We start from the raw sequence: 10,575 nt of genomic DNA, 5'->3' as shown, positions 1-10,575 counted from the left end.
ATAAATTATTTCTATCACCAAAGGTAATCTGCTGTCTCAGGATGACCCCAACTCTTAGAATTTTTCTTTAAAATAAAAGTTTATAGATATATCCATGCTTAGAAACTTAACACATTTTTCTGTAATGGCCTTCTACTGTACCATCTAGAATACCCACTGCAGGAAGGCAAGGCTTGTGTCTTCACCATTGTATCCATGGAGCCAAGCACTTAATAAGTACTCAGTATCTGTTGAATATATGAATAATGAGCTCATAGAAAAGTATCTGGAAAAGGCACTGATCCACAGGATTTGTGAGACTTTATGAGTTCTGAAAATTTGGAAAACTTGGAATTAACTTCTTAAACTTGCAGGTGATCCCTTGCAAAATATGTTTTTAAGGCCTTCCTTTTAAAATGTTTGCCTTTTAACTTACCTTGGGAATGATGTATTGAATTTGGAAATTGTAGCTACTAGTGGATGTGTGGATTTTTTTAGAATTCATCCATTTGCATTTTTCTCCTTATGTATGGTAGTATTTTAAGGCAACATTAAGTTTTGCTTGTAACATGTATGAATTATATCAAATCATAATGGTATGAACCACATTGTTCCATATTTTTGTAGAACTCAAATTGTTTTTCAGTTTTTATCATGGAAACATTCAAATATATATAAAAGTACAGAAAATAGTACAATGACCCCCATGTGTCTGTCCATCACCCACCTATAATGATCATCAAATTATAGCTTGTTTTATCAGTCGTTTTGAAACAAATACCAAATGTGTCATTTTATTATATTTTGGTATGTGTCTGTAAAAGGTGAGAACTCATCTTAAAAACCATAAATGCAATACCCTATTATTATACCCATCTGACCCCACCCAGACCAGTGGAATGGGGGCTGCAGGTAGTGGGGTAGCATGGCCTTTCTCCATCTCTTTTTCCTGTGATTATTGGTGATGACAAAAGATGAGCAGGTTGCTCTAAGCTGCTTTGAGCAGGTTATAATAGATAATAGACTGAAGTAAGATTCTAGCTTCCACCTGAGGGACATGCTTGAGGTCAGTGTTACGGGTTGGCCTCATCCTATTGCAATCAGGACGGCCTTGAGTTCTGCCCGCTGAGTGGGGCCACCACGGGTGGCCGGGCAGAGTGGGTGCTCCTCACTGGTGGCATTTAGGAGAGCTCCCTCGGGCGGTTAGGGGAGCCTCTAAATGGAGGCCCTGTTGTCAGCAGCTTTGCTTCAGGTGGTAAAGTGAGAGGTTTCCCCCCAAAGAACAGCTGCCACCCCTTCACGCAAAACTGAGACACCAGGACCAGGCAACTTCACCCATGGATACTCTGTTTCCATGTGACTGGCAAGGCCTGTTTCGTGATGCATTTTTCTCCAGTACCCAGAATCCAGTAACATGCTGTGCCTCCTTAGTGATGGGGGCTGAAGAGATGGCAGATTTTCTTTGACTGACGGAGGGATTAAGCATTTTCAGTCGTCACTTTGACCGTGTTTGGGTTTTTGCTCCCCTTGTTCGGGGCTTCCCTACCTGTAGTTGGGCCTGGACCGGAGAACCTCTTGACAGCGGGTGGCTGGAGTGCCTGTGAGGGTCTTCTCCCTTTTCGCTGCTCACCCCAGAGCCCCCACGTGCTCCTTCTGTCCCCTCCTGGCATCCCTGCCACTCTGGACCACCCTTTAACCCAGCATCCCTCCTTGTGATGGACCAGGTGGGATGGGGAGCTATAAGCAAAGGAGGGGGAGAGGGATCAGGGCCGACAAATAGACTCCCATGTCTTCAGTCTTGCTAAGGCTCTGTATCCTCACTGCTAACACGGTTTGAGCTTGGGGATACCTCCGCCTGAGTGGCCCCGTTGTCATGAGTGTCACTCTCATTGACTTTCCTCCCGCTGCCCATCCGGGCCACTTCTATGCTTCCGCCCCTCAGCCTCAGGACACTCATTAACAGGCTGACATTCCCCCCTACTGGACCTGGCAGAACACAGGACATGACTAAAGGAGTGAACCTTACATAATTCTAGCTAACATACTCTTGGGCTGGGTGCTCATGGCTTTGAAATGCTTAACTACTGTGAAAATGTTCTCTCCATCATCCTTTTGTTTGACTTTTGCTGGAAAGATGGACATGACTAATGGTTGCACTCTCATTTGAAACCTCTACTTTTGTGTAGTTTGGGAGATGTAATAAGTTTCTGATTGAAAAAAATGGTGTAGGGATAGATTTTAGATATCTGAGAATCATTAATGCTTCATGATGAAACATTAGTTTCTTCTCTCAGGGAAATTTACTTATGGCCCGTTTTGGACCCTGCAGGCAAAATTAGACTGCTGCCCTCTCTGCTCCCTCCACCAGCTTACCAGCTTCATTTCTTTGTCATGGTTCTGGCTTCTTAATCACTTACACAATAGTAGTGTGATCTCTTGGAGAACTGGGCAGAAAACATAGCTTATTCTGGACCTGATTTCCCAGAAATCATACAGTGTGGCTTATGTCTGATATTTGATACTTAAGGAATCATGAATTTCAAGAGCACTATTTTTCTAGCGACAACTGAGTGTTGCACTTTCTTCACGTTTTTAGAAAACTGTAAAGTCAGCTTACTGAAACACCAAAACTACCGTCCTGTATTTGAAATGGTAAAAAATGCCATTATGGTGATTGAGAGCAGTGGTTCGCATCCTTGCTTGCCTGGCTGCTGTCCTGGAGACTCTGGTTGCACTGGTAGCGACAGGGCAGCCTCAGCTGTTTGAGGAGCATCTGAAGTTGGGAACCACTGAACTACAGACTTGGAAGCTGGTGTAATAACGTTACAGTTCTGCTGAACAGGCCTTTAATACCTTTTAAATTAAGTGCCATACAATTTCAGATGCCTTCCAAATACTGAACAGAGTATAATATTAGTTTATGAAATGTTATAGGAATTGTGTGGAGTGGATGCATAAGTAGCATGATGGCTGACTAGGGCCTTCTGTCATCAGTGGATGTAAAGCTCTTGGACAGAAGGTTGTGGGGTAATGGAGTGTTCGTATGGTGCCAACATACCACCCCACAAATGACCCCCCATGACCAAGGGAAAACTGCCTTTCCAGTGGAGAGGTCTGTCTCAGTCATTAGTTAACCAAGTGATGAAACTTGGCATCACTCAGAGCCCACTTACAACAGGCTTTTAAGAAGTCTCTAAATGGAGGATGAGATCATATTTCTCACCTTCCCAGCTCTTCCCTGAAGACTGAGATTCAGTGCTAATCATGGTCTCTAATAAATAAAAAACAGTTGGTAAATGTTAAGCTTCTTTGATGTCTCTTATTTCCCTGTATGTCATAGTAATAGCTAAGAAGAATAAGATTGAAATCAATGTCTGCTAATAGATGTTGAATGAAACTGAGACAGTACTGAGTTTAAAGATAGGAAGGAATAATTGTTTGAAGCTTTAGGAGCCCTAAAGAAAGGAGCATACTTGTGGAAAAAATTAAAAGTCTGAAACTTGAGTAGTTAACTCAATAAAAATAATTTTGTCATAAAGCACAGGAGAGCAATCGCTTTGATCATGTAGTGATTGCTAATGTGAATCCAACACCACTATCAATTGATACTTTTAAATGTAATTTAGATTTGTATATGATGCAAATATAGTTATAAAATGTTTCTTTAAATTGTTCTACTATTAACACAAGACTTCAAATGATTTTATGAGAATATAGCACTCTTTCCCTAGTTTGTGGACCAAACATCTCTTAAGGCAGCGTTTCTCCAAGTCTCTGGAGAATGTTCCCCTCTCGAGAGAGACTATCTGCAAAACGGGTTTGCTGGTACAAGTTGGCAAGTATTGCATACAGTAGTCATTTCCAAAGAATCATACTTCACATGAGCATATGAAAAGCTTTGAAGTCTTACAGGAAAGAAACTTGTTTACTTCTGTGTAACCTAGCATTCCCAAACTTACCTTACCAGGCAAGCCTTTTTTCCACCTGTTACAGCAATTCCTAGAAATGCTGCTTTAAAGAACACTTGGTCTCACAACAGTAATGGTATTTGAATATCAGGAACTGTCTCAGTTTGTTCACAGCAATGTAGCTTCTCTCTAGCATATGCTGGCAGAGGGAAGGACAGATCCTCCCTGTTATGGATTGAATGTGGTTCCTCAAATTTCATGTTGAAATCCTAACCCCTAAGATGATGGTATTTGGAGGTGGGGTCTTTGGAGGTGATGAAGTCATGAGTCTATTTTATGAGGGCACTAATCTCTTCGTGAATGGGATTAGTGCCCTTATAAAATAGACCCCAGAGAGCTCCCTTGTCCCTTCCTCCATGTGAGGACATGGCAAGAAGACAGCCACCTATGAACCAGGAAGAGAGCCCTCACCAGACACTGAATCTGCCAGTACCTTACTCTCGGACTTGCTGCCTCCAGAACTTTGAGAAATAAATGTCTGTTGTTTAAGCCACCTGGTCTATGATCTTTTTGTTATAGCAAGCCGAATGGACTAAGACAAGGACCCATCAGAATTTGTTTCAGCTCTTGCTTAAGAAGTCATCTTTTTTCTTTATTTGCAGGGGAGGGTAGAGTGATGGTGGTTCTAGCACCTATTTGAGGAAACTAAATGGCCCCTTCGATACTGTCCCCCCCTCAACCACTATGTGAAGCCACACAGCTTCAGCAGCCTTGTGTTAGCACCATCAGGATCCACTGGAATAGGTTTTGATTATGAGGCTATAAAGTGTAGATAAACCACTTAAGAATTCTAGTTCTGTTGCTGCCTAACTTCCAAAGAATTTTTTTCCCCAGTTCTCTCCTGATGATAAATTAAGAGTCATTAAACATTCCAAGAATCATTTCTCTGCCTTTCCTGCCACTCACTGAACAAATATTAAGTGGCTTCTGGGCTAGGCACTATGGTGGGGGATGCAAAAGTGGAAAGAAATATTCTTACTGCCATCTGGAAGGACACTTTGCTCCAAATTATTGGACACTGACTGGGTCACACAGGTGAAGGGCTCAGTCCCACAAGACTGCACCCACTTGGGACTTCCCTGGTGGTCCAGTGGTTAAGAACCCGCCTTCCAATGCAAGGGATGCAGATTCGATCCCTGGGGGAACTAAGACCGTGTGCTGCAACTACTGAGCCTGCATGCTCCAGAGCTCATGCGCCACATCTAGAGAGCCCGCGTGCCTCAACTACTGACCTTGTGAGCTCTAGAGCCTGCGTGCTGCAACGAAGATCCCTCATGCTGCAACTAAGACCTGATGCAGCCAAATAAGTAAATAAATATTTTTTAAAAAAGAAATTACTGTTTGTTTCTGCAAGTCACTGAGATGTGAGGTTGTTTGTTGTGTGGGTAAAGTTGGTTAATACAGAAATCATCCAAAAGTGGCAATTTTAGGAAAGGCTGAATTTTACAAAAAAAAAAGCACCCACTTGTTCAGACACCTATTCCAAGTCCAGGTTGTTACCTGTGCTTCTGACCAACTGGCTTTAAATCTGAGTTTCCCAATGACACCGCCTTGGGTTCAACTGATTTACTAGTGCAGCTCATAGAACTCAGAGGAACATTCACTTAAGTGTTTACCAGTTTATTATATAGGATATTATAAAGGATATAGATGGACAACAGCCAGATGAAGAAGTACACAGGGTGAGGTCCAGCAGGGTCTGACACACAGGAGCTTCTGTCCCCATGGAACTGGAGTGTATCCACTCCTGACATGTGGATGCATTCTGGTTCACCAAACCGGAAGCTCTCTGGACCCCATCCTTTTGGGTTTTTATGGAGGCTTCATTACACAGTGTTAAAATAAAAAAACTCATATATGCACCCAATATAGGATCACCCAAAAGCCCACGATGAAAGATAAGGAAAGACACTATATAATTATAAAAGGATCAACAGAAGAACAGGATATTACACTTGTTAACATATATGCACCCAATATAGGAGCACCCAGATACATAAAGCAAATACTAACAGACATAAAGGGAGAAATTGATGGGAATACAATAATAGTAGGAGACCTTAACACCCCACTCATGTCAGTGGACAGATCTTTGAGACAGAAAAATCAATAAGGCAAGAGAGATCCTAAATGATACAACAGAACAGACTTAATTGATATTTTCAGGACATTACATCCAAAAAAAAAAGCAGACTACACATTCTTTTCAAGTGCACATGGAACATTCTCTAGGATTGACTACATACTAGGGCACAAAACAAGCCTCAACAAATTTAAGAATATAGAAATTATTTCAAGTATCTTTTCTGACCACAACAGCATGAAACTAGAAATCAACCACAGAAAAAGAAAACGAGAAAAAAACAATTACATGGAGACTAAACAACATGCTACTAAAAAACCAATGGGTCAACAATGAAATCAAAGAAGAAATTAAAAAATACCTTGAGGCAAATGACTATGAAAACACAACCATACAAAATCTATGGGATGCAGCAAAAGCAGTTCTTGGGAAGTTCACAGCAATACAGGCCTTCTTTAAGAAACAAGAAAAATCTCAAATAACCTAACCCACAACCTAAAAGAATCAGAAAAAGAACAAACAAAACCTGAAGTCAGCAGAAGGAAGGATTTACTAAAGATCAGAGAGGAAATGCATAAAACAGATTTAAAAAACAACAGAAGAAATCAATAAAACCAAGAGCTGGTTCTTTGAAAAGGTAAAGAAAATTGACAAACCTCTGGCCAGGCTCACCAAGAAGAAAAGAGAGAAGACTCAAACAAAATAAGAAATGAAAGAGGAGAAATCACAACTCATAACTCAGAAATACAAAAAACCATAAGAGTATACTATGAACAATTATATGCCAACAAATTCGACAACCCAGAAGAAATGGACAATTTTCTAGAAACATACAGCCCAAAAAAATGGAATCAAGAAGAAACAGATAACTTGAACAGACCGATCACTAGAAGTGAAATAGAATCTGTAATAAAACAAACAAAAATCCCAACTCCCTACAAACAGAAGTCCAGGGCCAGATGGCTTCACAGGCAAATTCTACAAAACATACAAAGAAGAACTTATACTGATCCTTTTCAAATTCTTCCAAAAGACTGAAGAGGAAGGAACACACCCAAAGACATTCTATGAAGCCACCATTACCCTGATACTGAAACTAGACAGACACTACCAAAAAAGGAAATTACAGGCCAATATCTTTGACGAATATAGATGCAAAAATTCTCAACAGAATATTAGCAAACCGAATCCAACAACACATAAAAAAGAGCATACACCACGACTAAGTTGGATTCATCCCAGTCACAAGGATGGTCTGATATGTGCAAATCAATCAATGTGATACACCACATCAACAAAAGAAAAAAAAACCCATAATCATCTCAATAGATGCAGAAAAAAACATGCAATAAAATTCTACATCCATTCATGATTAAAACTCTTACCAAAGTGGGTATAGAGGGAACATATCTCAACATAAGAAAAGCTATTTATGACAAACCCACAGCCAATCTAATACTCAATGGTGAAAAGCTGAAAGCCTTCCCATTAAAATCTGGAACAAGACAAGGAAGCCCACTCTCACTTCTCTTCAACATAGTATTGGAAATCCTAGCCACAGCAACCAGACAAGAAAAAAATAAATAGAAGTTATTCAAATTGGTAGGGAAGAGGTAAAACTGTCATTATATGCAGATTATGTGATACCATATATAGAAAACCCTAAAGACTCCACACAAAAACTACTAGAACTAACCAATGAATTCAGCAAGGTAGCAGGATACAAGATTAACATACAGAGGGCTTCCCTGGTGGCTCAGTGGTTGGGAGTCCGCCTGCTGGTGCAGGGGACACGGGTTTGTGCCCCGGTTCGGGAGGATCCCACATGCCGCGGAGCTGCTGGGCCCGTGGGCCATGGCTGCTGGGCCTGCGCATCCGGAGCCTGTGCTCCGCAGTGGGAGAGGCCACGGCAGTGAGAGGCCCACATACCGCCAAAAAAAAAAAAAAAAAAAAAAAGATTAACATACAGAAATTGGTTGCAGGGGCAGAGGGGTGGAGGAGGGAGTGGGAAAAAAAAAAGAAATTGACTGCATTTCTTAACACTAACAATGAAATATCAGAAAGGGAATGTAAACAAACAATCCATTTTAAAATTACATCAAAAAACAATACTTAGGAATAAACCTGACCAAGGAAGTGAAAGACGTATGCTGAGAACTACAAAACATTAATAAAAGAAATTGAAGGTGATTCAAAGAAATGGAAAGATATCCCATACTCTTGGATGGGAAGAATTAATATTGTTAAAGTGGCCATACTACCCGAAGCAATCTATAGATTTAACACGATCCCTATCACATTGCCCATTACATTTTTCACAGAACTAGAACAAATAATCCTAAAATTTATATGGAAGCACAAAAGACCCAGAATTGTCAAAGCAATCCTGAGGAAAAAGAACAAAGCAGGAGGCATAACCCTCCAGACTTCAGACAATACTACAAAGCTACAGTAATCAAAACAGTGTGGTATTGGCACAAAACAGACATATGGATCAACGGAACAGAACAGAGACCCCATAAATGAACCAACATACCTACAGTCAATTAATCTTTGACAAAGGAGGCAAGAATATACAATGGGAAAAAGACAGTCTCTTCAGCAAGTGGTTTTGGGAAAGTTGGACAGCTGCATGTAAATGAATGTAGTTAGAACACACCTTCACACCATGCACAAAAATAAACTCAAAATGGCTTAAAGACTTAAACATAAGACATGATATCATAAAACTCCTAGAAGAGATCATAGGCAAAATATTCTCTGACATAAATTGTACCAAAGTTTTCTTAGGTTAGTCTCCCAAGGCAATAGAAATAAAAGCAAAAATAAACAAATGGGACCTAATCAAACTTATAAGCTTTTGTACAGCAAAGGAAACCATAAACAAAATGAAACACAACCTTGGACTAGGAAAAATATTTGCACATGATGCGACTGACAAGGGCTTAATTTCCAAAATATACAAACAGCTCATACAACTCAATAACAAAAAAACCCAACCCAATCAAAAAATGGACAGAAGATCTAAACAGACATTTCTCCAAAGAAGACATACAAATGGCCAATAGGCACATGAAAAGATGCTCAACACCACTAATTATTAGAAAAATGCAAATCAAAACTACAATGAGGTACCAGCTCACACTGGTCAGAATGACCATCATTAAAAAGTCTACAAATAACAGGGAAATCCCCGGCGGTCCAGTGGTTAGGACTCCAAGCTTTCACTGCCGAGGGCCTAGGTTTGATCCCTGGTTGGGGAACTAACACCCTGCAAGCCGCAAAGTGCAGCCAAAAATAAAAAAAGGCTACAAATAACAAATGCTGGAGAGGGTGTGGAGAAAAGGGAACCCTCCTACACTGTTGGTGGGAATGTAAATTGGTGCAACCAGTATGGAGGTTCCTCAAAAAAACTAAAAATAGAGCTACCACATGATCCAGCAATCCCACTCCTGGGCATATATCCGGAGAAAACTCTAATTCAAAAAGATACATGCACCCCTATGTTCATAGCAGCACTGTTTACAATAGCCAAGACATGGGAGCAACCTAAATGTCCATTGACAGATGAATGGATAAAGATGTGGTACATATATGTAACAGAATACTACTCAGCCATATAAAAGAAGGAAATTTTGTCATTTGCAGCAACATGGATGGATCTAGAGATTATCATACTAAGTGAAAAGTAAGTCAGAAAGAGAAAGACAAATACCATATCACTTATATGTGTAATCTAAAATATGACACAAATGAACATATCTACGAAACAGAAACAGACTCACAGACATAGAGAACAGACTTGTGGTTGCCAAGGGGGAGGAGAAGTGGGGGAAGGAAGGATTGGGAGTTTGGGATTAGTAGATGCAAACTATTATATATAGAATGGATAAACAACAAGGCCCTACCTACTGTATAGCACAGGGAACTATATTCAATATCCTGTGATAAACCATAATGAAAAGAATATGAAAAAGAATATATACATGTATAACTGAATCACTTTGCTGTACAGCAGTAATTAACAATGTAAATGAACTATACTCCAATAAAATTAAAAAAAATAAAAAATAAAAAACTGAGACCAGCCTTGAAAACTCCATTAACAGACAAAACCAGTTTAGTCACACAAGCAAGGCTTAATTTAGCTTATTTTAGGAGACTAACCTGACCTGGGTCATTTCTTGCTTATGCTTCTGGAAAGCATAAGCTAAACTGTTTCCTAAGGCTGATATGAGGTTAACCACTGACCAATTCCTTACCATTTAAGAAAATTCTAATATTATAACCAATCACTGTGAAGAATAAACAGTCACTTCCCTCATGCTGTGTAAGCTGTTTTTTAACAGTACACCCCTCAGCCTCATTCCACGTGTTGGTCTGAGTGCTGTGTTCACAAACTGTCTCTTTGGTGTGTGCACAATAAACTTTCACTAATTACTACTTTGATGATTCATTGGCTTTCTGTTATTTTTCTGTGATCGTTTGACAAGTCACAATTGATTAAATCACTGGCCGTTGGTGACTGAACTCAATCTTCTCCAG

The sequence above is a fragment of the Mesoplodon bidens genome (genome assembly GCF_964165515.1).
Source record: "Mesoplodon bidens genome assembly, contig: HAP1_SCAFFOLD_159, whole genome shotgun sequence".
Classification (NCBI taxonomy): Eukaryota; Metazoa; Chordata; class Mammalia; order Artiodactyla; family Ziphiidae; genus Mesoplodon; species Mesoplodon bidens.
This window is presented reverse-complemented; position numbering follows the sequence as displayed.